Source organism: Podarcis bocagei (genome assembly GCF_964188305.1).
Source record: "Podarcis bocagei genome assembly, chromosome: 4".
Classification (NCBI taxonomy): domain Eukaryota; kingdom Metazoa; phylum Chordata; class Lepidosauria; order Squamata; family Lacertidae; genus Podarcis; species Podarcis bocagei.
This window is the reverse complement of record NC_138128.1, coordinates 13,353,077-13,378,391: the sequence shown is the minus strand read 5'-3', so window position 1 is coordinate 13,378,391 and position 25,315 is coordinate 13,353,077. Positions and strand designations below refer to the sequence as shown.

Sequence of the window (25,315 nt, the reverse complement as noted above, 5' to 3'; positions counted from 1 at the left end):
TAAAAAAAGGAAGTTAGTATTAAGGTAGGAGACGAGGTGAAAGAATGAAGAATTGACTCCAGCAACGCTGTTTTTCCTGCATAGCTACTTTCTTGTAGTTTCTTATTAGCGAGGTTGTGACAACTTTGCCATCCCTGTAAGAAGCAGAACTCATTGCCTACTTCAGGATCGAGGGTAGCAGAGGTATGTATGCAAATCCCATCTAACAAATGGCTAGGCTTTGCTAGCGGGATTTAGGTTACAGAAAGCTTTTTCAACAAAAGGAGCACAGCATTGAATTCATGTCTGCTTTGCATTGATCACTGCTATCTCCAAGCCTGATCTGGTACCTGATTTCGATACAGACACACCTGATCAACTGAGAGATAGAAGCAGTGGAGACTAATTAGACAGATAGCTGCATGCTGATTGTTTTCTTTTTATGTGTAAATGGAATGTTGGAAGCTTCTTAAACTGTGCCAGACCACTGGCACCCTTAGCTCACCATTGTCTTCACTAACTGGCAGTGTTCTCTCCATCAAAAGAAGGACCCCATCAGTATCTATGGAACTCCAGCAGGGACTCCTTAGACCTGCTCTTTTTTATTTTATGCTTTTGCTATTTTCTTGGGAGTGCAACTAATGGAGAATGAAGAGTCAGGCATCCAGAAGGTTGCATTTGGCTTGATGAGATGTTTCCTTTGTTTACCCACCTTTTGATACAGAAGGATGCCTATGGATTTCTTTGCTTGTTGTTAAAGCCTGCTCAGTCCTCACTGGACAGTTTCAGGGTTTCCCCCGCTTCCCCCTGCCTAGAGATGTTTTGCACTTCTACAAAGTTCACACAAGCTTTCGATCGGGGGTAGCTTGGTGGGCAGAATCTCTCCGATAAATTCCCAGGCTTACCAGAAAGGAGGCAGTGAAGGACCAGGTAGCAGGGAGATTGGTGCAGTGCAAACACCTAGCATGTCTTTTACACTTCCCTGCGTCCTCTTCCTCCCAGTAAGGAACAGTGACCCATCTGCCAGGAAGCTGGCATAGTGGCTCTCCCTCACCCGGTGATCCATTTCTGCTTCTGATACCATCCTCTTGTGCATGATTGGTCCCTCATTGGCTACTTAAGCAACATCACCCCCAGCCTGAATACTGGAAATGGAGGGAATGATTCTTCAAAGCCTCGGGTCTTTTAGAACCGCTTAGAATCTCCTCTAGTGCAGTAGAGCAGTAGTAGACTGGCAGTATAAGGGATTGAATGGGAACCTCCCACATGCAAAACATGTACTCTGCAGTGATTCCTATAATCATTAAGGTGTTTCCTGTTGCTTTTTAATGTGAGAAATATCACACATATCCTCATCCTCATCCTTTTAAAGGTGAGCTACCTTTATTCCTGCATCCCATTATTTTTTTTCCCTCCAGTACTGGTGTTTCATAGTTTTTCATGGCTTGTGGAAAACTTTCAATTCTCACCCCCCCCAAAAAAAAGCTCTTTGCTGCATTTGAATAAGTACTGTCACATGTTGTAAGGGCTCACCCGCACTTCTGCTTGTCCCACCTCTTGGCTCCAGGGGAAACCTACTCTTTACAGCTGATTCGAAACAATCATAAACCAGATTTCCCACAGATGATTGCTCCAATTTAGTGGTAGAGACCAGGTTTTCCCAGGGAAAGCAGCAGATCCAATGGAAAACTGATAGGCAAGGCAAGTGTTTTCTAACCCTAAGTCCACCCAGTGCATCCAGATGTGCTGATCCTCCAGATGCAATTGGAGAAGAATGCAAACAATGGTGGATTAGAGTCAGGATGTGCTGTTCCATAGCAGCCACCCCACCCCAAGTGGCGGAGACTATCTGTAAGTGTTTCAATCACCATACAATGCCCTAATATCTGCATGCCATCACAAGGCAGCACAATTTATAATCAGGGATGAATGAATTTTCCCTAACAATTAATAGGAGGGGAAGAGGGAGAGGATCAGAGGGGAACAATCGGATGGGTGCTGTTTTTCTATATACACCACATGCAAAGCAGTCACGTTTGTAACAAAAATATGCACCAACAATACTTTATTATCTGTAGCATCTCCCTGTAAGAGATCATTCAATACAGTTTCACAATAGATAATTAACAAAACATAACAGCATACACATCAATATGAAAGCATGGGGACGGGCTTGCTCTGCACTCAGAAGGCCTCAGGTTCTATCACTGGCATCACCCGGTAGGACTGGGAAGCTCAGAGAAACCATGGTCTGAAACCTTGGATGGCTGCTGTTGTAATTCAGTGTAGACCATACTAAGCTACATTGACCCAATGGCAACTTGCTATGTTCCTAGTCCATGTGAGTGGACTGATCAGAAGGGGGCCATCACCTCGGCAGTGCAGCAGCTCCACCCATGCCTTGGTCCTACAGTTTCATTCCCTCTAACATTCCACTGATGAAAATTGGGGCACATGTCTTTGGGTGCCATGGGAGCCAGCTGACTCATGCAGCGCTGGAGGTGGGAAACAGGAAATTCCAGGATTGAATCAGAAGCCAGGATGGCCTCTGTAATTCCAGGATGTCCCAACAAAATCGGGATACTTGAAGAGTATGCAGTTCAGAACTAGTCAGATGGTGCTGAGTAGCTATTATTTGGATGCTTCCCATCACTAGAACAAAAAGGGTATGTGCAATGCATCTCCCTCCCTGGGAATTCTGCTTTGTGACTTTTCTTTTTAAAGCATCCATATTGTAAATTGTATTTTATGGTCCATGTGAACCATTTGGAGTACTTGGTTGGATAAGTGGCATATTAACACAATAAATAAATTATGGGTTTAAAAGGAACATTCGTCTTTGGCCACTGTCAGGGAACTGCCATCAGTGCCGGAGGGAGAGAGCAAAACCCAGAGGGATTCCAGAGAGCGTCCAAGGATCGGGAGAAGCAGCCCATCTTCTGGGGAAGAGAATCAGCGTAGCACCAGTGGAGAAGGGGGGCAGATGGGGGAAGCGGCAAGGCGGTCCCATGACTCCTTGCCTGGGACCAGCGGGGAGAGTAGGGGTCCTCCGTTGCCCATGCCCTCCTTGCGCAGAAGACTTTCGCACAGAGAGGGTAGGCGGAGACTAGGCGTCAAGGAGCTTCTTTGCTGGAAGAAGTTTAAGAAACTGATGGATTCTGCCAGCGACTGAGTCAGCCACGGGTGAGTGGCGTCCGGACAGATAAAGTTTACTTAGGCAGCCAGGCCAGCGGTTCGCACCCAGCCAGGGAGATAGTTGCCTGCTTACGCACGAGCAACCCCTTAGAAACCTTTACAGCCACCTTTTGAAAGATACAATATGTTTTAGGCAGCTACCTGAAAACCGAATAAGTTGCTTGCTGGGCCTCTTTGGGCAGAGCATTTCCCCACTATGATGGTGTAAAAGATGAAAAGGTATAAAACTGAGCTCACCACCCACCCCATCAAGCAATCATGTAAACCCTGTGACTCTCCATGGAGCCTTTGAAAGGAGAAAACAGGCCCGAGCAACTCTAGAACTAAACCCAAAGCAATTGTCACTAATTCAACCCTGGCTGATTTATTTTATTTTATTTTGGAGTGGGAGGAGAGTTCGGTCACAACAGATCACTTCTGAAAATGCCACGCTATGAATGTCAGCGAACATTTTCCAGCCCAGTTACGACTGGAGAACTGACATAACACATTTCCATTAGTTCCAAGAATTTCCCCTCTCTTCCCCTGTACTTACGAATCACCAAATTAATCTTCATCAGTGCTTATTCCTCCTATTGTTTGTTTTAGTCCCGTTCTTTATTTTGCAGAAAATATTTGTTCTTTCCCCCATGTTATTTATTTGGCTTTGCTGGCTGTCTCATTTGCTATTTATCTTATTTCCATTTCTTATTACTGGCAATACAGGCACTCTTTTTCCACCCCAGAGTGTTGTCCTGGAACCATATTCATTTTATTCTCCCTGTTCTTAAATTCCTCCGTGTTAATCATTTATCAGCCCCTTGCAGGCAGGGAGAGGGGAAACCGGGCAGATTCCCTTCGAAAAATAAATTACTACGTGGCTTCACTTTGATCACTACAGTAAGTTAGGGAAGCATCATTGCACCCATTATGCTGCCTTCGCATCACATCCCTTTCCGTTAGTGAACCAAACAAGTAAACCAGCTCAAAATAGGCCATCCCTCATACATCTGTTAGAGCTAAGAAGATTTAGCTCTGTGCACACAAATGCGGTTGCTTGGCAATTCCCATATGCACCAACCTCATCTTGTCCAGGGTCAATGTTCATTTCAGGATGTAATTTGAAGTTTGTTCTGCTTGGGCTTCTTGCCATCTTTTCAGAAAACAGTCGTGGAAGGAAGCCCTCCTGGTGGGATTCATTGCTGAAGTGAAGCACACCGAAAACTGTTGCTTAATAGCTGAGCCCAGACTCCAGTTTTTTGTGGTCAAAATGTCCTGGGGTGCCGGCACCCAGCAATGTCTTACGGGGGCAGGAATGCTGATTCGCATGGATCTCACCTCCCTGCAGGAGCTTCCCCACCCATTGCAGTAGAAGGAGTAAGATAGCTAATGTGTTGCCTTCCAGCTGCTATCAGGGCTGGCCCACTCACAAGGCAAGGTGAGACGACTGCCTTGGGCAGCAGGATCCATGGGGGCAGCAGAACAGGCCTTCCAGGAATGCACAACCTGCTGCTGCTACTGCCATGCAGCATCAATATCAATAAAATTCAAAAATTCAGGGGCCATTTGGGGGGGGACCCAGTCAGTAGACATCAAATGATCACTAGGGCTAACTGGCCAAGTTGGTCCTACTAGGGCCAGCAAGAATTTAAATGTGGGGTCCCAGATAGGGTTTCTTCATAGAAGAGGAGAGGGGGAAAGGGAATAGTGGATCAGGCTAATTCAGATTGAAGCCAGGCGGAATAGCTCTGTCTTACAGGCCCTGAGGAAGGAGATCAAGTCCTGCAGGGCCCTAGTCTCGTGGGACAGAGCATTTCACTAGATCGGAGCCATCACTGAAAAAGCCCTGGCCCTGATGGAGGATAGGCTGACTTCCTTAGGGCCTGGGACCTTTAAGCTATTATTATTCATGGACCTTATATAAAGTGCTTTATCTTCGCCAATGTAGCTGAGTCCCCTGTCACCTCTCCAGCTTCTGACACCTCCTCCTCCCAGTCTAATCCTTTCTCTCCCTCTGACCGCTCATTGTTGTCCCACCATCAGTCCCTGGACTCCGAGCCTTCCTCCCTTGGGGGTTCCCCAGCTGGTACCTCCCACTATTCCTCTGTGTCCAGCCAGTTCATGACACCTGGGACATTCCACATGCAAAGTGCCTTCTATCACTGAGTTACATCCCTTCCTGAATACATGGTCTGACTGGGTATAAGGAAGCTACCTGCATACCTAACTATAGCTTACTGTATTTTTTGCTCCATAAGACACACCTGACCATAAGACGCACCTAGGTTTTAGAGGAGAAAAGGGGGAAAGCCTCATTTGGGAGGGGATCAGCTCACAGTTGTGCAGCTTACTTTGCAAAGAGAAAAAAATCCTGTTTTTATGGGGTTTAACTCACACTTCTGCAACTTCTTTAGGAAAGGAAAGGGAGCCGTTTCTACAGTTTCCAGACAGATAATCTAATCAGCTGGTCATATGTCGCTGGGGAAACAAATGGCCTCTGTCTGCAGAACATTCAGCAATGGAGGCCTGGGCAAGGGGCCGGGGCCGGAAAGGGACCCAGCGATCAACCACACATTCGCTCCATAAGACACACAGACATTTCCCCTTACCTTTTAGGAGGAAAAAAGTGTGCCTTATGGAGCGAAACATACGGTAGTTGCACCACAAAATCTTTCTTCAAGTGCCTGCTCACACTCCCTCCTTCCGTATGGCTCTGGCATTTGGTAGATGGGGAGGGCCTTGCAGATAGGAGTCACTCTTCAACCATCATGAAAACAAAGGCGAAATGAGGCAAATTGTATCAGCTCATCTCTTTTCCTCCAACTGCCTCTTACTCTGCAATCGCTCCATTTCCCAGTTGCATGCCGGGAGATAACTAACAAGACAAATGGGATGATGTTAGCTGTCTTATTCCTGATACTGTCTGATGCTAGCCTGCATTGTTCAAATTAATTAATGCCACATCATTATCTTTAGATGGCAGGCAGATGTTGGGGTTATGCTTGTTGTGAACCTTGAACACTTCTACTTCACAGATCAAGAGCGGTTGCTTTATAACAGAGAAATCAAGGTCTAGGCCTACTGGCAGCGATTTGGTTTTGTAATTATCTTAGTAATAGGCCTCTGTTATTATGCAGTGAAGGTCCTCTTTCCTCTGCTGATGGGTCATGGCAAACCCACGGGATCCATATATGGTCCAGTTCCAATTTCTCCCCTGTAAATGACTTGCCATCTGTCAGCCATTCAAGTTCACCTATTGCCATTCCAGAAACACCAATAAATTAATTGCAGACTTGCAGGTTCAACTAAGATCATAAAATTGATTTAGGCTGTGATTTTTTTGTCGTCCCCTCACCATCACAAAAAAAAAGAGAGGCGAAGCTGAGCTGCTAAAAATAATCAAGCATATTTGGCCAGGAAATGAAGTTCAGAACATTTTATATTGGTTTGCAATCGAGGTGGGTTCTATTTTGATAAAAAGTCAGATTTAATGGGTAAATCTGATGCCCATCCAATTTGCAGAATCTAAATCCTTCTGCTATCTTTCCTTTTGCTGAGTGAAGTTGGAGACGCCTGGAGAATGCGTGTGGAAGTCATTTACAGCAGTATCTTGTTGTTTTCTGTATTTGGGTTGCTGTCAGTGGGTGACACAGTCCTGGTGTTCTTGCTAGTTTTTGCAGGACCCATGAAATGCAGGGTCAGGGTGTTATGCACTGAAGTTCTCACCCTGGTCCAGCAGGGGGATACTGTAGATAGTTTTCACTCAGGTCTGCATATGCAAATAAGGAATTGAAAGTGACGTTCAGTGATTGGATAGTTACAGAAAGTTGTTACTGTTGATTTGTAGTTGAGTTCTATATGAGCAGGTTGGCTGAACCCTTCAGCTCAGTTCTGTTCTGGGCCTGTGAATAAACAAGAACTGTTTAAGGAATCACTGTGTCGCCTGATATGTTCACCCACAACTTAATACAGGGGTTCTTGCATATGTGAATATTGATATGCTACTGGGGGTGCATTTCCAGACCACAATGTAAGTGGCACAATAAACAGCATTGCCTCCGACAGCCATAGCAGCAGTAATATTCGTTGTGCTCAAACTAAAAGGCTTTCAATCGATTTGGTGAGCTCTTATATGTAGGAATTGGGGTGAAAGGGAGCCTCTTCCATAATCAATTCAAGAGATGCAGCTTTTCAGAGAAGAGATCAAAGCTTTGCAGCCCACCGTGCTGGGTGGAAGGTTGAGGAACTGCCTCTCCAGGAAATCTACTCTTATGCACAATAACCGTGCAGAGTACGTCTTATTCAAAGGCAGAATAGGGACAAATAGATACAGGGAGAAATCCTATGCACAAGAAGCAGGCCAGTACGTTTCTGAGCACAATACAAAGTGTTGGTGCTGACCTTTAAAGCCCTAAACGGCCTCGGCCCTGTATACCTGAAGGAGCATCTCCAACCTCATCGTTCAGCTGAGACAACAAGCTCCAGCTCTGAGGGCCTTTTGGCAGTTCCCTCACTGTGCGAAGTGAGGTTACAGGGAACCAGGCAGAGGACTTTCTCGGTGGTGGCGCCCGCCATGTGTAACGCCCTCCCATCAGATGTCAAGGAAATAAACAACTATCTGACTTTTAGAAGACATCTGACGGCAGCCCTGTTTAGGGAAGTTTTTAATGTTTGAGGTTTTATCGTGTTTTTAATATTCTGTTGGGAGCCGCCCAGAGTGGCTAGGGAAACCCAGCCAGATGGGAGGGGTATTATTATTATTATTATTATTATTATTATTATTATTATTATTATTATTATTGTGGTACCTTGGGTTAAGAACTTAATTTGTTCTGGAGGTCCATTCTTAACCTGAAACTGTTCTTAACCTGAGGTACCACTTTAGCTAATGGGGCCTCCCACTGCCGCTGTGCCGCCGCCGTGCGATTTCTGTTCTTATCCTGAAGCAAAGTTCTTAACACACCGGGGGGGGGGTGTGTCTGCAATGAATTTACAACATTTACCACAAAGCCAGCACTTTCCTTCTTTCGTCCCATCCCTCAGTGATGTTTACTTAGCGGGCTACGCTGCTAATATAGAATTGAAAAGTTAACAAAAACTGATAATATCATTACTTGCTCTTTCTATGCTAAAATGGCCTCACTGTAATTGGCGCTGTTTTGCACAAAATTACCATATAAATTATGCCACTGAATTCTGCAATGGAAATAACAGTCGTTTGCCACAAACGGCAAATCTCAGTTAATTATTGATAGTCTAATAAACAAGGCATTCCAATCCATCGTATTATTCATTATTAATACATTAACAAGAAGGCTTAGTTTGCATTTGTTACAGCGGGATCAGTTATGATTAACTTTTATGAAATGAGTGGACAGTGCAAGTATTCCTAGGGCATTTTCTTCTAATGTCCAGAAATGCTAGGAATCCACATTACATTCCAATGCTGGGAACCCATATTATATTAATCACATCTTTCGTTTTCACTTAGGCAGGTCCCCCTCCCCTTGAATACAGTTGTCTATGTTAGTTTGAAATTTGCATATGTGACTTGGTGGTCCAATTAGTGACAGAAGACACTTCATCAGGATGTAGATGCCTGTCAGAACTGCACTAGAGCTTTAGAGGGAAGTTAGAATACATCAGGCCATCTCTTTAGCGGAGGCAAAGCTTCTCGTGGTATCTGCTGCTTCATATGCAGATATTGGCAAGCATGGCTTCTCATGCATGGCTGAGGGAGATGTTTGAACCTTCCACAAGATTGATGCCATCACTTGGCATGGATCCAGAAGCTACAGAGCCACCTCAATAAAACATCACAATCCATATATCATCACAGGCCCCTAAATGAACGTTTAGATTTCTCTCAATGGCATCTTATCATGACTGCTCGTACTACTGAACACTTAGTTAGCACCTTCTGCTTGCTAATATGAACAGGGATCAATCTTACTGTTGATTCACGGAAATGAGCTCATCACAGCAACCTGTGACAACAAGCTTTGGGCAGCCATCTTGCATCCAACGGGGACATGTGGAGGGCATGTTGAGAAACTGTGTGCTTGGCAGCTCACCAGCAGACCACAAAGTGCTCATTTCCCTCTGCTAATCAAAATGGGCAAACACTCAGCACACTTCCAATCCATTCTAGTTATCAACCACTTGTTTTGCACCAGGGTGAGGAAATTAATGCATCGTTTTGCAATTTGGAGGCTACATAAGCGAGATGGTGTATTATTTGGCCATTAAATAACCCATTAGTATTGCATACTTTTTGATATGCACACACACACACACATCTGACAATTAACCAACCAGTTAATTTCATCTCAGTATCTTAGCAAAGGAAAGAGCTTTTCCTTTCCTTTCTAAAGATTTCATTTGAGTAGATTTCAATAACTCATTGAAGCAGAACTGTATAAAATGAGAATGTCTTGTCAAAATAACTGCAGTCAGGGCCGTATTTGTGAGATACTTATTGCCCTGACAAGTTCAAGGAAGCAAGTCAGATTCCTGACAAGGCAAGATACTTGATTTGACTCCAATGAATGACAAATCAATAGGCTTTTTAATCAGGATTTTAGGGCACACGTTAAAGATGGATCACTTAGCAATGAAATAAAAATATCCAGGGCACCAAGATCCTGAGAACTGTACCATGTTGAAAGTATTATTCAAACACAGACTTGGTTTAAGGTTTTTGGAGCACAAATATACGGGGAGCTGGCAATCCTGATTGCCAGTGGAGAACCAAAAGAAAGACGATGATGATCCAAAATTTGTCTGTCCCAACTGCAATGATTAACAGAATTAATCAACAATGTAACTCATCTACAAAATTTGGATCGAGATCAGGACATTTGTTTGTCACACATGATAGCCTAGCTTCATTATTAATAGTTTGCATTATAATTGTTTCACCATTTACAACATTGTATTGCACTAATTACATACTTTTGCAATAGATTGGGCATGTCCAATAGGCAAGCAAGCACTGTTAAGCCTCAGTGCTTTCAATGAGATGGATTTAAGAATAGAGGATGGCACTTTCATTGAAGTCAATGGGTCTTAAACATGCTTACCTCATGCTTACAAGGCAAGATACTTGATTTGACTCCAATGGCTCATAGTCATTTTAAAAAATGCCGTGGGGGTCTTGGTGCTATATTGAGAACTTATTGCCACATCAGACAATTAGGACAGTTGCATATAAAATGGGATTTTGGGGGAGGGGAGGGGGCAGAAAAGCTGTTCTTTAAAAAGAAATCACATAACTTGGATAAAGAAAATGTTCCATCATATAACTCTGAAAGAAAGGCAGAAAGACACACAGCAAATATTTGCATTCATCCTGAGGCTCCAGAAATATTAATTGTATTCCTTGTCAGGATTGCAAGAGGATGAGCAAATTGCAATCTATCACTTCTTGGGACATTTCATGTTGTCATTTGCTTTACCTGTTCATGGGGAATGTCTGAGCATTCTTATGCCATGTCAGGGAGGAGAGGCTTACAGCCTAGGCTTTGAACACACTGAGGGGATCATTTGTTTTCCCATAAATCTATTTTCCCCTTTATTTTTAATTTTATTTTAGGAAGGATTAGTTGATTGCTAGACTCCGGAAAGTTACCTAGTGTATTCCGGTTGCTGAATCCATAAAATAAGAATCACAGGAGAGCAAACACCTTGCAAACACTGAGAGCAATGGGTAAGGGCATTCTAACAAACTGGAATATAAATAAATATGAACTAAATAATTCAGGCAGTCGTGTAGCTATTTACTTTCTACTGCCAGATGAGAGCTTTTTTTTATCTCTTGAGTGACAAAACCAAAAGAACAGCAGTGGTTTAAAAAGAGGATTGCCAGGGAGGGGGGACCCACACCAAATGTATATTTGAACATAAGACCCTTTTTGTTTTAAGGAGTAACATATTCAGATGATAGATGAATATGGGCAATATACTCTGTTTGATCAAAACTACCCTTTTTAAAATGAGAACATTGACTCAGGAGATGCTGGATCCCAACATGTAATGCTTTTGCTCCCGAGGAGTTGAAAAGCCAAGGTTGTTTTTGTTGTTGTCGTTTTGAGGGATTGGGGGGGGGGGCAAGAGAGGACAAGGCAGAGTAGGGTGAGTTCTCCTTGTCCACTTGGAATGGGAGGTGAACAAGCAGTAATGGCAAAAGGAGAAGAGGAAAAGTGTAGGGCAAAGAGCCTCCTGGAATTGACAGTGGACATCCTACTGGGGCACTGGTGTTGAACAGTGCCCAGTGAGGCTGACTCCTACCTAACACACCCTCTGATGTTAACCCAACAGATGGTTGTCCAGAATCAGCCCTTTTCAGCATGCATTGGAATTCAGACTCCCTGATGTCCCAGGGTCCTCACTAGAAGGACAGATCCTGAAGCTGAGGCTCCAATACTTTGGCCACCTCATGAGAAAGGAAGACTCCCTGGAAAAGACCCTGATGTTGGGAAAGATTGAGGGCACAAGGAGAAAGGGGAGACAGAGGACGAGATGGTTGGACAGTGTTCTCGAAGCTACCAGCATGAGTTTGACCAAACTGCGGGAGGCAGTGGAAGACAGGAGTGCCTGGTGTGCTCTGGTCCATGGAGTCACGACTAAATGACTAAACAACAACAACACATCAATCTCCCTGGACCAAGCCATTATCAGTGGGGTACCAGGAAAAAAATGGGAGGGGGACAGGCACAAAAGAGGCAAAATACATTTCTTCATTGGCGAGTTGCATCCTACATGTTAAGATTTCGGAAAGGAAGATAACAATCTATGGAGGGCACAATGTTGAATGTCACTGCTCTAAATCATGCAGGAAGAAGAAGAAGAAGAGTTTGGATTTGATATCCCGCCTTTCACTCCCCTTCAGGAGTCTCAAAGCGGCTAACAATCTCCTTTCCCTTCCTCCCCCACAACAAACACTCTGTGAGGTGAGTGGGGCTGAGAGACTTCAAAGAAGTGTGACTGGCCCAAGGTCACCCAGCAGCTGCATGTGGAGGAGCGGAGACGCGAACCTGGTTCACCAGATTATGAGACTACCGCTCTTAACCACTACACCACTCTGGAAGTTAGACAAGTCCAGGAGTCTCACCCCTGCAGAACTTTGCCCTTCAGCTCATGATGGGCTGCAAACAAGGGAGAAGTGATGAGAAGGTGAACAGGAGTCCAGTAATGAGGGGCGGCCTCCTGGTTTGGCAGGCTTCTTGCCTCCCAGCTCTCCTCTGGTACCAGCCATGACCATTATGCATAGTATATGGCTTTCCAAAGAATTCTGGGTGCTTTATTTATGGAATTTCATGTCAGGGGACGCCTTTCATTTTTAGTGGTTTGGAACTGGCATTTCTTCTTTTTCCTTTTCGAGCTCGAGGTGGAAGATGAGTCAGAGGTCGAGAGGTGGGATTGACAAAACACAAGGCTCAGCAGCTGTCTTGCGAAGTAATGCTAAGCGGCATTGACTTCAACACCATGAAACATTTATTATTAGCTAAATAGTTAATGAGCACGGCAGGTTTGTATGGAACATAGCAGTCTATTTGCCCAAAAGCTCAAGCTTAAAGATGCTTAAGATGCACAAACAAACAATAGACAACAAACTTGTGACTCCTGTATGCAAACATGAGTTTGAACACTAAAGAAATCCCTTCAGTGTTGAGGACATGGCTCCGTCTCCCTTGTTTATGTGCCCAGGCAGAAAGAAGGTCAGCTTGAACTACGAGTTACGACTGCAGCAGACAACTAGAAAATCAAAGAAATATAGAAGCCATTGGGAGGAATCTACCAAAACAGGAAAGACTGTTATTCTAGGACAGAGGTAGCCAATCTATACCTCAGTGGACGTCAGTAGACTGAAAGGAGATAGAACACCCAGCTTCAAATATTTACAGGGCTGTTATACAGAAGAGGGAGCAAGCTTGTTTATGATGGTAAGAGCTATTTGACAGTGGAATGGTCTCCCTCAGAGGGTGATGGACTCTCTTTCATTGGAGATGCTCAGAGGGTGATGCTTATCTTCCATGAACACTCGAGTTGGGTTCCATCCAACTCTACAACTCTATGATTCTATTATTCCTGACCATTGGCCATGTTGGATAGGGCAGGATTACAGCTGGATTCCAATAACATCTTAGGTAGTGATAGACGAAACCATCTTCCTCCAACCCATGTCCCTTGCCCATGAGTAGACCGCCAAGCTTGTTCCTTCCCAGGTCTATGCAGATTTGCATTAAGAGAAATTCATTTTGAAAACATTTAAAACTGCTGCACTTTCAACAGATTGAAATAGTTTTGGAAGCACTTTCCAAGGTAAGTGGGACGCGGGTGGCCCTGTTGGGACATGGGTGGCACTGTGGGTTAAACCACAAAGCCTAGGACTTGCCGATCAGAAGGTCGGCGGTTCGAATCCCCACGACGGGGTGAGCTCCCATTGCTCAGTCCCTGCTCCTGCCAACCTAGCAGTTTGAAAGCACGTCAGAGTGCAAGTAGATAAATAGGTACAGCTCCAGCGGGAAGGTAAACGGCGTTTCCATGCACTGCTCTGGTTCGCCAGAAGCGGCTTAGTCATGCCGGCCACATGACCCAGAAGCTGTACGCCGGCTTCCTCGGCCAATAAAGCGAGATGAGCGCCGCAACCCCAGAGTCGTCCACGACTGGACCTTTACCTTTACCAAGGTAATCTAAGGGCTTATTCCCAGGTTCTCTTTTCTTTCTTCTAAATCATTTCTAGCAGCTTGCAGCAGCAACTTGAAAGTGTGGCACTTGCTGGAAACTATTGAAAACCAAGTCCTGCGAAGTGTAAGGCCCCTTCCCCTGCCCTTGAACTGGGTGTCATGTACCTGTAAGGCCACCAGGAACATTATATAGTAAAAAAAAAATATTTCTGTCCCAATAGGTACAAAGGGCCACCATCATTTCCTCTATACAGTTACCCAGGAAGGGATGGCATATCACTTCCAGATGCTTCCTCCCCTCCCTTGTTCACAAAACAAACTATAGTTTGTTTTAAACTATGGTTTAATGTGATGTGAAAATTAGGTCATTAGAACCAAGCAAAGGCACTCTAGGAGAGCGTCCTAGGAGCAGAGAGAGAGGTTTGGCTTAGTGAGAGGTGAGGAGTGGGGAGCTGCATTCGGCTCCCTGAGCTTAGGGGTTTGCCCCCTGTCCTCTGTCCCATGCCCTCAAACTGGACTGTGAACTAGTGAGCTCTATCTGAGTGTTATTCCTTTGGTTTGCTCAGCCAAAATTTATGCTTCAGGAAAGTTCCAAGCTTAGTCGGGTGTTCCTGGATATATCAAGTTTTTAGATCATGGTGTTGTTTTTCCCCCTGATATGGCTGTATGTATCATATCGCTCCTCAGGGACCAGATCCTATTGGCCATCCACGGCAGAAGCAAATAATAATGGAAGAGTTATCAAACCCATCCACCATCTTGTGGCATTCAAGACGGATTCTCTAGAGCTGAAAACATGAGCTGAATAAAACTTGTGTTAAAGCTGTCTTTGTAACCATGCAGGAGAAGGATATTCTTTCAGCTTCGGTGCGATGAGACCATTGTTCTTATGTACACTTAATTGTCAACATAATTGTTTAAACAGAAGCCCCTGTGAGTCATTTGTGTGTCTAAACTATCACCTTGATTCTGACATTGGGAAAAGGTAAACAACCGTTTATGACAATCATGTCGAACAGTTTGGTATACCTTATAAGAGGGAGTTTGGGGTTTGGGGACTTCGTTAGCACATCATACCAGGCTGTTAAATCTGCCGTGATCCTGTCAAAGTCACCAGCTCGATTAGCAAAATGAGCTGGTTAATGCAGTCATCCCATATGCTGCACGTAGCTTTGGTCTGTCGTGTTGAAAGACAGTTCCCCTTGCCAGTAAACACACACACCCCTCATCATAAAATAAATCATCCCAAATGCCATTGCTTGTGTGCTCAGGTATGCGTTTGATGGTGCTGAATGCAAATGACCCCAAGCCAACCCATAGTCAAGCACCCCAGAATCATCTTACAGGAAATGCATAGACAACCAAACTAAGGTAGTCCTCAGTCCTATTTTTCTAGAAAAAGGGGTGCCAAAGCTTACAATGAACTCCTTCCTCATTCTCTTAGAATGGCAATGGCTGCCACCTGAGAGGAACTGAGTTCTGGTGAGTTCCGGCTGAAGAAAAGCCCTGCTTGTCCCTATCTGAGCCAACAAGGGCATCTTCTGAGGCAAATATTTCTTCTGGAAGCATAATCTTGCTCACTAGAGATGCTGGAGACTGAAATATGGCTTTCTGAATGCAAATGATGTGCTCTGCCACTCTCAGCATAGCCCCTCCTCCCCACATGGCAATGCCGCACTACATACCTGAACAGGTAACAAGCCTATGATGCGCAACAGCGCAGTGTGCAGCTGACTGGTCAAAATAACTATTTCAGTGAAAATAAAAAAATTCCTTCCAGTAGCACCTTAAAGACCAACTAAGTTAGTTCTTGGTATGAGCTTTTGTGTGCATGCACACTTCTTCAGATACACTGCATGCACACGAAAGCTCATACCAAGAACTAACTTAGTTGGTCTTTAAGGTGCTACTGGAAGGAATTTTTTTTATTTTGACTATGGCAGACTAACACGGCTACCTATCTATTTCAGTGAAGTGGAAAATGTATTCCTCTTACTTTTAAGATTCAGTAATTTTTTCCTCAATGATTATTATGGGTCGCAAATTTCCTGCGAGGTTCTGGAAATGGGGTTTAATGTATCCCCCTAGGGCACGGGTGTCAAACACAAGGCCCGCGGGCCGAATCCGGCCCGCCAGACCTTGTCATGTGGCCCGTGTAGCTGCCAGCCCGCTTCCCCCTGCGAGGCGGCGCGCTGTGGGCGGGGCTGGGGGGCTGGAAGGCGGACGGTGGAGAAAGCGAAGCCGCTCCCTTCCCGCGCCGTTACTCGGCCGGCCTGAGAGAAAATTTCTGAGGCGGCGGCGGCCTTCGTCCAGGGTCGGGGGGCCATAGCGGGACTTTGCCCTCCCGGGGGCCTGGAGCATATGGAGCTGGGGCAGCGGCGGCGGAGTCGTCGCCGTCACTTCTTCTCCTTCTCCTCCTCCTCCGAGGAGGAGGCGGGCGAAGCGGCCAGGGCGGCTGGCGGGAGCGTGGCGGCGGGGGCCGTGCTGCAGATGGGCATGGTGGAGTGGGGCTGAGGAGGGGTGCCTTTGCCCTCGGAGCCCGATGCCCGGGAGGGCCCGCCGAGAGCGGGAGGCAGCGGAGGTGCAGGCGGCGCGGCGAAAAGGAGGAAGGTGGAGGGGAAGGCAGGCCAGCAGCCTTGCTCCGCCGGAGGCGCCCCGACGCTGACGCCGCGTTTCCCTCACGAGGAGACGGGCAAGGAGGTTGCTGAGCAGCCGCTGCCGCCTCGCCTGGGCCAAAGGGATGGCGCACCGCCTGCGAGGTGAGTCGCCGCCCGGCCGGGCCCTTCTGTCGCCCTTCCCGGCTCGCATCTCTCCTGTTTCACCTTATTACTTTTATGTTACTTGCGAGTCTTCTGCTCTGAAGACAGATGCAAATAATCCGTTCAGCTCCTCTGCAATCTCCTTTCCCACCTTTAGCACACCTTGTTGGCTAAAGGCTCTACCACAGACATGTCCAAAGTCCATTTTGGGGGCCTAATCCGGCCCCTTCGGCAGTTTATGGGGTAAAATCCTCACAAAACCCCTCAACAACTTCAACCCTAAAAAAAAAAAAAGCTCAACAATTTCAATCCTAAAAAAGCACCACAACTTTGGTTGGCCCTCACGGCCCTTCACTTCATCAAATCTGGCCCTCCTTGAAAAAAGTTTGGGCACCCCTGCCCTAGGGCTTTTGTTTGATGCCCTAATCTCTTGATACCAGGATAATAATGGGAAGCATGGCCTTTGTGGGTGGGTATTATAGAGAGCGTGAGATAGGGGAAGCTCAATAAATTTCACTGAATTGGTTCTTTGACAACCATGTACCATTTCCCCCAAGATGACCTATAAGCCCTGAAAGTGGCAATGCAGATCAGCTTGGAAGTGGGTTTGGCATGTCTCCATTGGCGTTAAAAGGATTAAAAATGTGATGAATTGCTCCATGGGAGGTTTCCCTACCTGGGCATGTCAGGAAGCCTGACAACCTCTGTGCGATATTTGCAGGCTTGTTTCACCTAGTGATGCTGCAACTGGGGGGAGGGGAGTGGGATGGGGTGGGAAGGCAACAAAAAAAAAAATGTATCAGTCCCACCATATTTTTGATTGATGATGCCCCTTTCGTTCGCTTTCAGGCCTGATTGCGATGTCATAAAAAAGGAGAAAATGCTGGCATGGAAACCATCTGATAATCATATCTGAAAAAGCAAAGAAATATCCCAGTGCTTCCTGTATGATTTTGCTTACCAGGCGTTTCACAGATTTAGAGATGAAGCTTCGACGCACAGAAATTAGATGGGCACTTTGTCATTCCACAGTAGTCTTTATTCAAGGATCTCAAACAGCTTGAGCAGCGGTAAATCAAGCTTTAGACAGAGCAGCACCATCCTGGTCTCCTTCTATAGCTTCTCTCCAGAGACCAAGGAATTCAGAAAGACTGAAATCTCTGTAACTAGATTTGATCCCACACTGGGTCTTTTAGTGCTGCTGAGGCACTAAATCAGGCATTCCTCATCTGATAAAGTCATGGAGAGATTGGGAGGGGAAAGGTGGTTCTGGCAAGCCCTACCCTCTCCAACCATCACTTTCCCTTTGAGCTGAAGGGCAGAGTTTTCCAGGGATGAGTCTCCTGGACCTGCCCAACTCCCTGTGTGATTGAGAGCAGCAACAGCCAACACGGTGCCTCCAGCTGTAACTCCCAGTATCCCTGACCATTGGCCAAGCTGGATGAGGTTAATGGGAGTTGGAGTCCATCAACATCTGAATGACAACATGTTGTCTACTCCTGGTTATGCAGGGTCCTAAACTCAGAAAAGCTTCCCTGAGTGCAGGAGGTTTGGCCTTCAAATCACAGACTGTTGTAAGCAAGGGGAAGATGATGCCAGAGCTGTCACCATGCTCTCCCTCATGTAATTTTAACTGAGCGAGGAAAAGGAACATCTGGATAGACTGATTGTTTCCCCTCAGATAGCCAACCACTGCATTAAAACAGGGGTTCCACACATCATTTAATATAGTGCCATGTAAACAAGTACAGTGGTACCTCGGGTTACATATGCTTCAGGTTACATACGCTTCAGGTTACAGACTGCGCTAACCAGAACTAGTGCTTCAGGTTAAGAACTTTGCTTCAGGATAAGAACAGAAATCGGGCTCCGGCAGCGCGGCGGCAGCAGGAGGCCCCATTAGCTAAAGTGACGCTTCAGGTTAAGAACAGTTTCAGGTTAAGAACGGACCTCCAGAACGAATTAAGTACTTAACCCGAGGTACCACTGTACTGTCCTTCCCCATGGCTGAGACCTTTCTAGAATGCCTACTCACAAGTTAAGCCTCGTTCAGCAAAGATCCCTGGCCAACGTCAAATAAAAGTTAAATGCTTGCCAGTTCAGCCATTTTGTCGCTTCCTGATCATCCCAAGTGAGGGATTGGCACATTAACTTCCCTTTGAACATCCTCCCTCTGAATAATTGCCCCATGTGGCTTTGTTTTCCCATGAGGGGGCTATTTATTCAAGAGTCTCTCTCTCTCGTTTTTTTAATTTTTAAATGAGTAATATAGCTATTGAAAAATATTGCTGGCCGAAGTCCCATCAGAGCAACACTGCATTGTTGTTGTTGTTGTTGTTGATGATGATGATGTTGTGTTGTTGTTAAAATCAGTCAGCCACCACAGCAACTGAATGCCCCCTCCTTGCCCCACTACACTGCCTGTGAATAGACTAGCAAAATCCAGCTTTTAAATCTTAAAATAATAATAATCTCATTAATTGGGGCACCTCAGTGCTTGTTGTTTTTGTAAAATCAAGTAAACATTTGAGCCCAAAAAATGTTGCCCCTCCAGGAAACGACAGAAGGAGGGGAAAGAGGGGTTAGTTACCTGTGCCCAAAATCTGTTTCAATACTCCTTTTTCTCAGTCTCTCTCTCTGTCCCTTTGAAAGAATCTGCCAACTGTCAGGCTATAAACCATCCCAAGAATACACGTTGTCTTTTCAAGAATGAAACCTCCTTAGCAAAATCCACCAGGTAGAAATCTTCAAATGACCTCTAAGGCTGACAAATCATCTGAGAGGAAGAGAGGGGCAATACAATGAGAGCTGCCTGCTGTTTCTTGTGCCGAAATCAGAAGAAAATGCCAAGTGAGGAAGAATACTAACTCTCCGAGACTATTTAAAATTCCAGCAGGACGACTCTGCCTGCATTCCAATTTCCTCCCATAAATGCACACACAAAAAAGCATCTGAATGTCAGAAAATCACCACATGCAACCAGATTCTTTGACAAGCGGCAATTTATTTAGACTGCCCTCCAGAAGTTGAAAAGCTATTCTTCTTTCCAAATGTTGCTACGGCTCTAATTGAAAGGTTACATAAGGATCACAGATTTTCCTTTCAATGAAATATGGTTCCAAGCATCTATGAGAAGTGCAACTGAAAAGAACTTACTGGATTCTATTATGTGTCATGCCAGGAAGGCACCCAGAAAATATTAGAGATCAAGGCTCCCCTGAATAACACGAGGAGGAAAGATTCGGGTGGGGATGTTGCTGAGGAATTTTCAAGACCATTGTAATTAATGGACCTAAATTAGGGTATAATCCTAAACACAAGAAGTTGTTTTCAGGTAACCAGGGACAAAGTACTCCAGACTGAATCTCCATTCAGGAGCTAGGCTGTGTAAGGCTGTTGGAGGGAAAACAAGCCTCTCAATAGAGTTTGAGTTAAAGGTAAAGGTACCCCTGCCCGCACGGGCCAGTCTTGCCAGACTCTAGGGTTGTGCGCCCATCTCACTCAAGAGGCCGGGGGCCAGCGCTGTCCGAAGACACTTCCGGGTCACGTGGCCAGCGTGACATCGCTGCTCTAGCGAACCAGAGCCGCACACGGAAACGCCGTTTACCTTCCCGCTTGTAAGCGGTCCCTATTTATCTACTTGCACCCGGGGGTGCTTTCGAACAGCTAGGTTGGCAGGCGCTGGGACCGAACGACGGGAGCGCACCCCGCCGCAGGGATTCGAACCGCCGACCTTTCGATCGGCAAGCCCTAGGCGCTGAGGCTTTTACCCACAGCGCCACCTGCGTCCCTTAAGTTGTTTTCAGGTAACCAGGGACAAAGTACTCCAGACTGAAACTCCATTCAGGAGCTAGGCTGTGTAAGGCTGTTGGGGGGAAAACAAGCCTTTCAATAGAGTTTGAGTTACACCACCCTTTTTGCTAGTTTAATTTATGCTAGCTGCATCAACAGAAGTATAATGTCCAGATATAGGGAAGTCGTAGTTCTACCCTATTCTGCCTTGTTCAGACCACACCTGGAATACTGTGTCCAGTTCTGGTTGCCATAATTTAAGAAGGTTGTTGACAAACTGGAATGTGTGCAGAGGAGGGCAACCAAGATTATCAAGGGTCTGGAAACCAAACCTTATGAGAGCTGGTTGAAGGAGCTGGGCATTTTTAGCTTGGGGAAAAAGGAGACTGAGAGGAGATAGGATAGCCATCTTCAAATATCTCATGGGCTGCCACATGGAAGACAGAGCAAGCTTGTTTTCTTCTGCCACGGAGGGTAGGATCTGAACTAATGCCTTCAAGTTACAAGAAAGGAGATTCTGACTAAACACCAGAAAGAACTTTCTGACAGTAAGAAAGTTTGGTTGAGATTCCTGCATTGCAGAGGATTGGACTAGATGACCCTTGGGATCATTCCAACTACAATTTTATGATTCTATGTTGTGTTCCCAAGTCACGTAGGCTTAAGCCAATATGCCATGCTTAGTCCAGTTCAGCTGGCAGTAGCCCAGCTTCTAATTGGATGTGGTATACTCTATGCCAGGGACGCGGGTGGTGCTGTGGGTTAAACCACAGAGCCTAGGACTTGCCGATCAGAAGGTTGGCAGTTCAAATCCCCATGATGGGGTGAGCTCCTGTTGCTCAGTCCCAGCTCCTGCCAACCTAGCAGTTCGAAAGCATATCAAAGTGCAAGTAGATAAATAGGTACCACTCCGGTGGGGAGGTAAACGGTGTTTCCATGCACTGCTCTGGTCCACTAGAAGCGGCTTAGTCGTGCTGGCCACATGACTGTACGCCGGCTCCCTCGGCCAATAAAGCGAGATGAGCGGCGCAACCCCAGAGTCGGCCACGACTGGACCTAATGGTCAGGGGTCCCTTTACCTTTATACTCTATGCCGGCTTAATTTAAGCCACTTTCCCATATTTAGAATTGCTCCTTAAGTCAGGGTTAGGGTTAGGTGTACTCTGAGTAAAACTCAGTTGAACAGAGACACCCACCCACCCCATGTTTATGATGCAACACAGGGAGATTGTAATTTGACTGTGTTGGGTCTCCACTGCTCTGCTAGGGTCGCTGTCCATCACAATCTCATTCTTAAAGGTCACTGCGGAAAATCAGATAAGAAGGATGTAGCCATGGTGCTGATTTGTCTGGGCTGAGCAATATACCTGGAGGGAAGCACGTGGGTGAGTCGTCTTGCCCTGCACTTTCTCATCCACCAAGACATTTCCACTGCCCTTTCTGTCTTGTCACAGCTCCGGACGATGCTGTTCTGCTTCATCTGGAAATAGTGGGCTTTAGTAGAATGTCCTTCAGCATACGTGTAGCAATGCTGGCACAACACCGAAGAGTGTGACAGCACACTTTTGCGACAGAACTGAACCCTAAGAGGTGTTTGTGCATATGAGCATTTCTGTTCAGCTTTGAAAGGCACGTTGCCTAGATGTCTAAATTCTACCCTACAGTGACACCAAGAGGGGGGAAAAACATATACTGTAACATTTTGCTGAATTCAGCCTAGAGATGCCCATGTTAAACATGCTTGTTTGCATTTGACTTTGCCCAGTTATAAGATGCTTCCTACCTTCTGCTTTGATGGTTTTTTCTGGTCTCACTCCCCCTTCTTATTTCCACACTTTGCATGCAGAAATTCCCAGGCTTGGTATCCCTGACATTTCCAGTTGAAAGAAAGAAGAATGAGATAGCCAGGGGTGGGAGAGATATGTGCCAAAGATCCTGGAGCAGAGGCGTAGCATGGGAGGGGGGCTGGGGGGCCATTGCTGCAGGCACAGGTCTTTTTTGGGTGGGGCCACATTCCTCACAGCTGCCCAGATTGGCTGGAGAAACCCAGGCAGATGGGTGGTGTATAAATAATAAAATTATTATGACTATTAACAGCTGGAGGGCGCCGTGAGAAGGACGCAACAGCTCACGGTGCCCTGCGAACCCACTGCCATTTTACCCCTGCCCTCTAGTGTCCTTTGTACCAGCCTTCCAGCTGGAGGGAGGCTTGAGAAGGACACAACAGGCACGTGCCCTGCCAGCCCCGCAGTGTTTTTGTGAGTCTCAAAGAGCGGCACTGGGCTCTCAGGGCACTGTTGGTGCACCCTTCAAAGCAGGGTGGCGTCGGCTAGACGGGCTCCCAACTGTGCTGCCAGGCAGATGGCACAGTGCGGAGCTGCTTAGCTCCAGTGAGTGGGGGTCACCCCGGCAGCTCACCCCACCCCCACAGCACAGAGCACCCCCTCAATGCAGTGCATACACCCTGTTGCATACGGGGAATGCTCCGCCACTGCCCTGGAGAGCTGCAGCTAGTCAGAGTGGACTACACTAGATGGGCAGAGCTTGATCTAGGAAATAGCCTCTTTAGCACATTACTGGACCACTGTTGATCAGAGCGCCAGAGTAGATGACCCTTTGGAATTTGGGCAATTCTTGTGTTTCTTACATCCATGCAAGTTTGCCTTTTCATCGTCTGCAGGCTCTTTGTCCCTGTTCCTTGGCACTGCATGGAAACATAAGAAGCTGCCCATTGGGCCATCTAGCCCAGTATTGTTGGCAATGGCAGGCAGTGGGTCACCATGGTTTCAGACAAAAGCCTTTTCCGATCTGGAGATGCTGGTAATCCAAGACAGGACCTTCTACATGCAAAGCAGATGCTCTATCACTGAGCCATAGCCCTTCCTCTTTGGCTGCAGGGGGGGGGATGCAGCTTGCACCCCCTGCATGACAAACATCATGTGCAGAGTCCTCAAGGGGGCAGGCAGAAGCAGCTGCTTTCTCAAGGTACCAACTCTTTTGCCCCTCTTCTCCTTTCGCCCAGGTTAGCTCACCAGCTGCCTCCTAGATATGGCTGAGGAGGAAGCCCTTCGAACCGGAATGCGGAGCGCCGAACGCACAGTGAATCGTTTAGCACTTCTCCTTCAGAAACATGAGTACGGGCCTTTAAAACATCTGAGCAAAACAAAAAAACCAAACAAAAATCTGTCACTCCAACAGCTATCACCCTGTCAAAATGCCCCAGAGCAGAATTCCTTCCCCTGGTTTCTAAACAGCAGTGGGAGCGGCGGCAGTGAGTGTTATAGTTGTTAGACAGCAAGTATTTTTGGAAAGATGACAGCTGGCTTGTCAGATGTTAATGCTGAAGTACTCGGCGTTTGTGTGTTACAACAATAATGTGGCAAGCATTTATTCCTGCATTAGCGTATGCAGGGCCATGAAACTGCCGCCTGAAGACTGTAGGGGAAATGAGGCCAGGCTGTGCCACTTCCATTCATGTTACCAGATTCCCACTGAATATAAATTACCGTTGCGCTTATTTTTGAGCTTACTCACACAAGGTAGTATCAGTGCCAACATCTGCCACTGGAAAAAAAATTTATCACCCTCTTAACATCTCTGGGGCAAAATTATCCCCCTTAAAGAAGGTGTTTACTGGCTGGTTACAGTAAGAGCTTTGATGAGATTTCTGAAGATTTACCAGCAGAAGAAAAACAAAACAAAACAAAAAAACTGTGTTAATTAATCTCCAGTCATTATTCTATACCTTAGACCAGAGCTTTCCAAACTGTGTGTTGTGACACATTAGTGTGTCGGCTGCAGTGTGCAGGTGTGTCGTACAAACCCTCCCCACACTCCTCCTGAGGCTGGAAAAGGGTTCGCTTAACATCCGGTTTGCTAGTACAGTGGTACCTCGGGTTAAGAACTTAATTCATTCTGGAGGTCCGTTCTTAACCTGAAACTGTTCTTCACCTGAGGTACTACTTTAGCTAATGGGGCCTCCCGCTGCCGCTGCACAATTTCTGTTCTCATCCTGAGGTAAAGTTCTTAACCCAAGATATTAATTCTGGGTTAGCGGAGTCTGTAACCTGAAGTGTCTGTAACCTGAAGCGTCTGTAACCCAAGGTACCACTATAGAAGTGAATTACTGTGTCACAAAATGGTGCATGTCTAAAAAAAGTGTGTCACCAACATGAAAAGTTGGGAAAGCTCTGCCTTGCACACTGCTTGATAAGAACTATTGCCTGGTGACACTTAAGCCATTTAGATATGTTAGACCTAAAGCTAGTTTACAAGTTTTTTGTGTTTGTTTTTTGCCTTCTGAGACTACATCGTCTGCCAAGGAATCACCATGTTTCCTGCAGACCCCACTATGCATTGTAGAGAAAGCATTTTGAGGATGGGGGAGAATTTTATGATCCATACTCTGGCCTAGTTCCAGGGCCGTCTTAAGCATATCCGGTGACGTGGTGCAAAGATCCCTCCGGCACCACCACCCCCAGCAACTCTAAAACAAGGGAGGGGGGAGTGGAAAATGTCCTCTGCCTCCCTCAACGCCCCAATCCCCAGGGTGGCGGCGGAGATCAAGCAGGAGAACATGCTGGTGGACATGCTCTCCGGCATTGGGGTGCCTGAGAAGGCAGCCCGGGAAGCCTGCGCACTGCCTTTCACCAGGAGGAGGACAACGACCAGGAGCAAGGCCGTCTTTAGCAGATGCAGAGGCTTAGGATGGAAGCTGCACACAGCTTCCATCCTAAGCCTCTGCGGGGATGGCTCTCCTCCTGTGGGGGCTTGGGAAGGAAGCTGCACGCATCCCAGCCATATAGTTGGCGGGGCGCAACTGGTGGGCATGCAGGGAAAAGGGGAGGCTGCTGGCAAAGCCATGAAGCTCCCCCACTCGCTAGGGAGCCCCTGAGAGGCTGGCACCCTGGCGCAATGAACCAC

The 25,315-nt window shown here is 46.4% G+C and overlaps 1 long non-coding RNA gene across 1 annotated transcript; it reads right to left on the bottom strand.

The window, feature by feature from the left end:
* Positions 1 to 12,689: 12,689 nt before the first annotated feature.
* Positions 12,690 to 24,245, bottom strand: LOC308585200. Its single transcript, XR_014007143.1, has 4 exons — positions 21,760 to 24,245; positions 19,191 to 19,376; positions 17,410 to 17,512; positions 12,690 to 12,909 (listed from the first exon to the last, which is right to left on the bottom strand). It is a non-coding gene; the product is annotated as an uncharacterized lncRNA (long non-coding RNA).
* Positions 24,246 to 25,315: the final 1,070 nt, after the last annotated feature.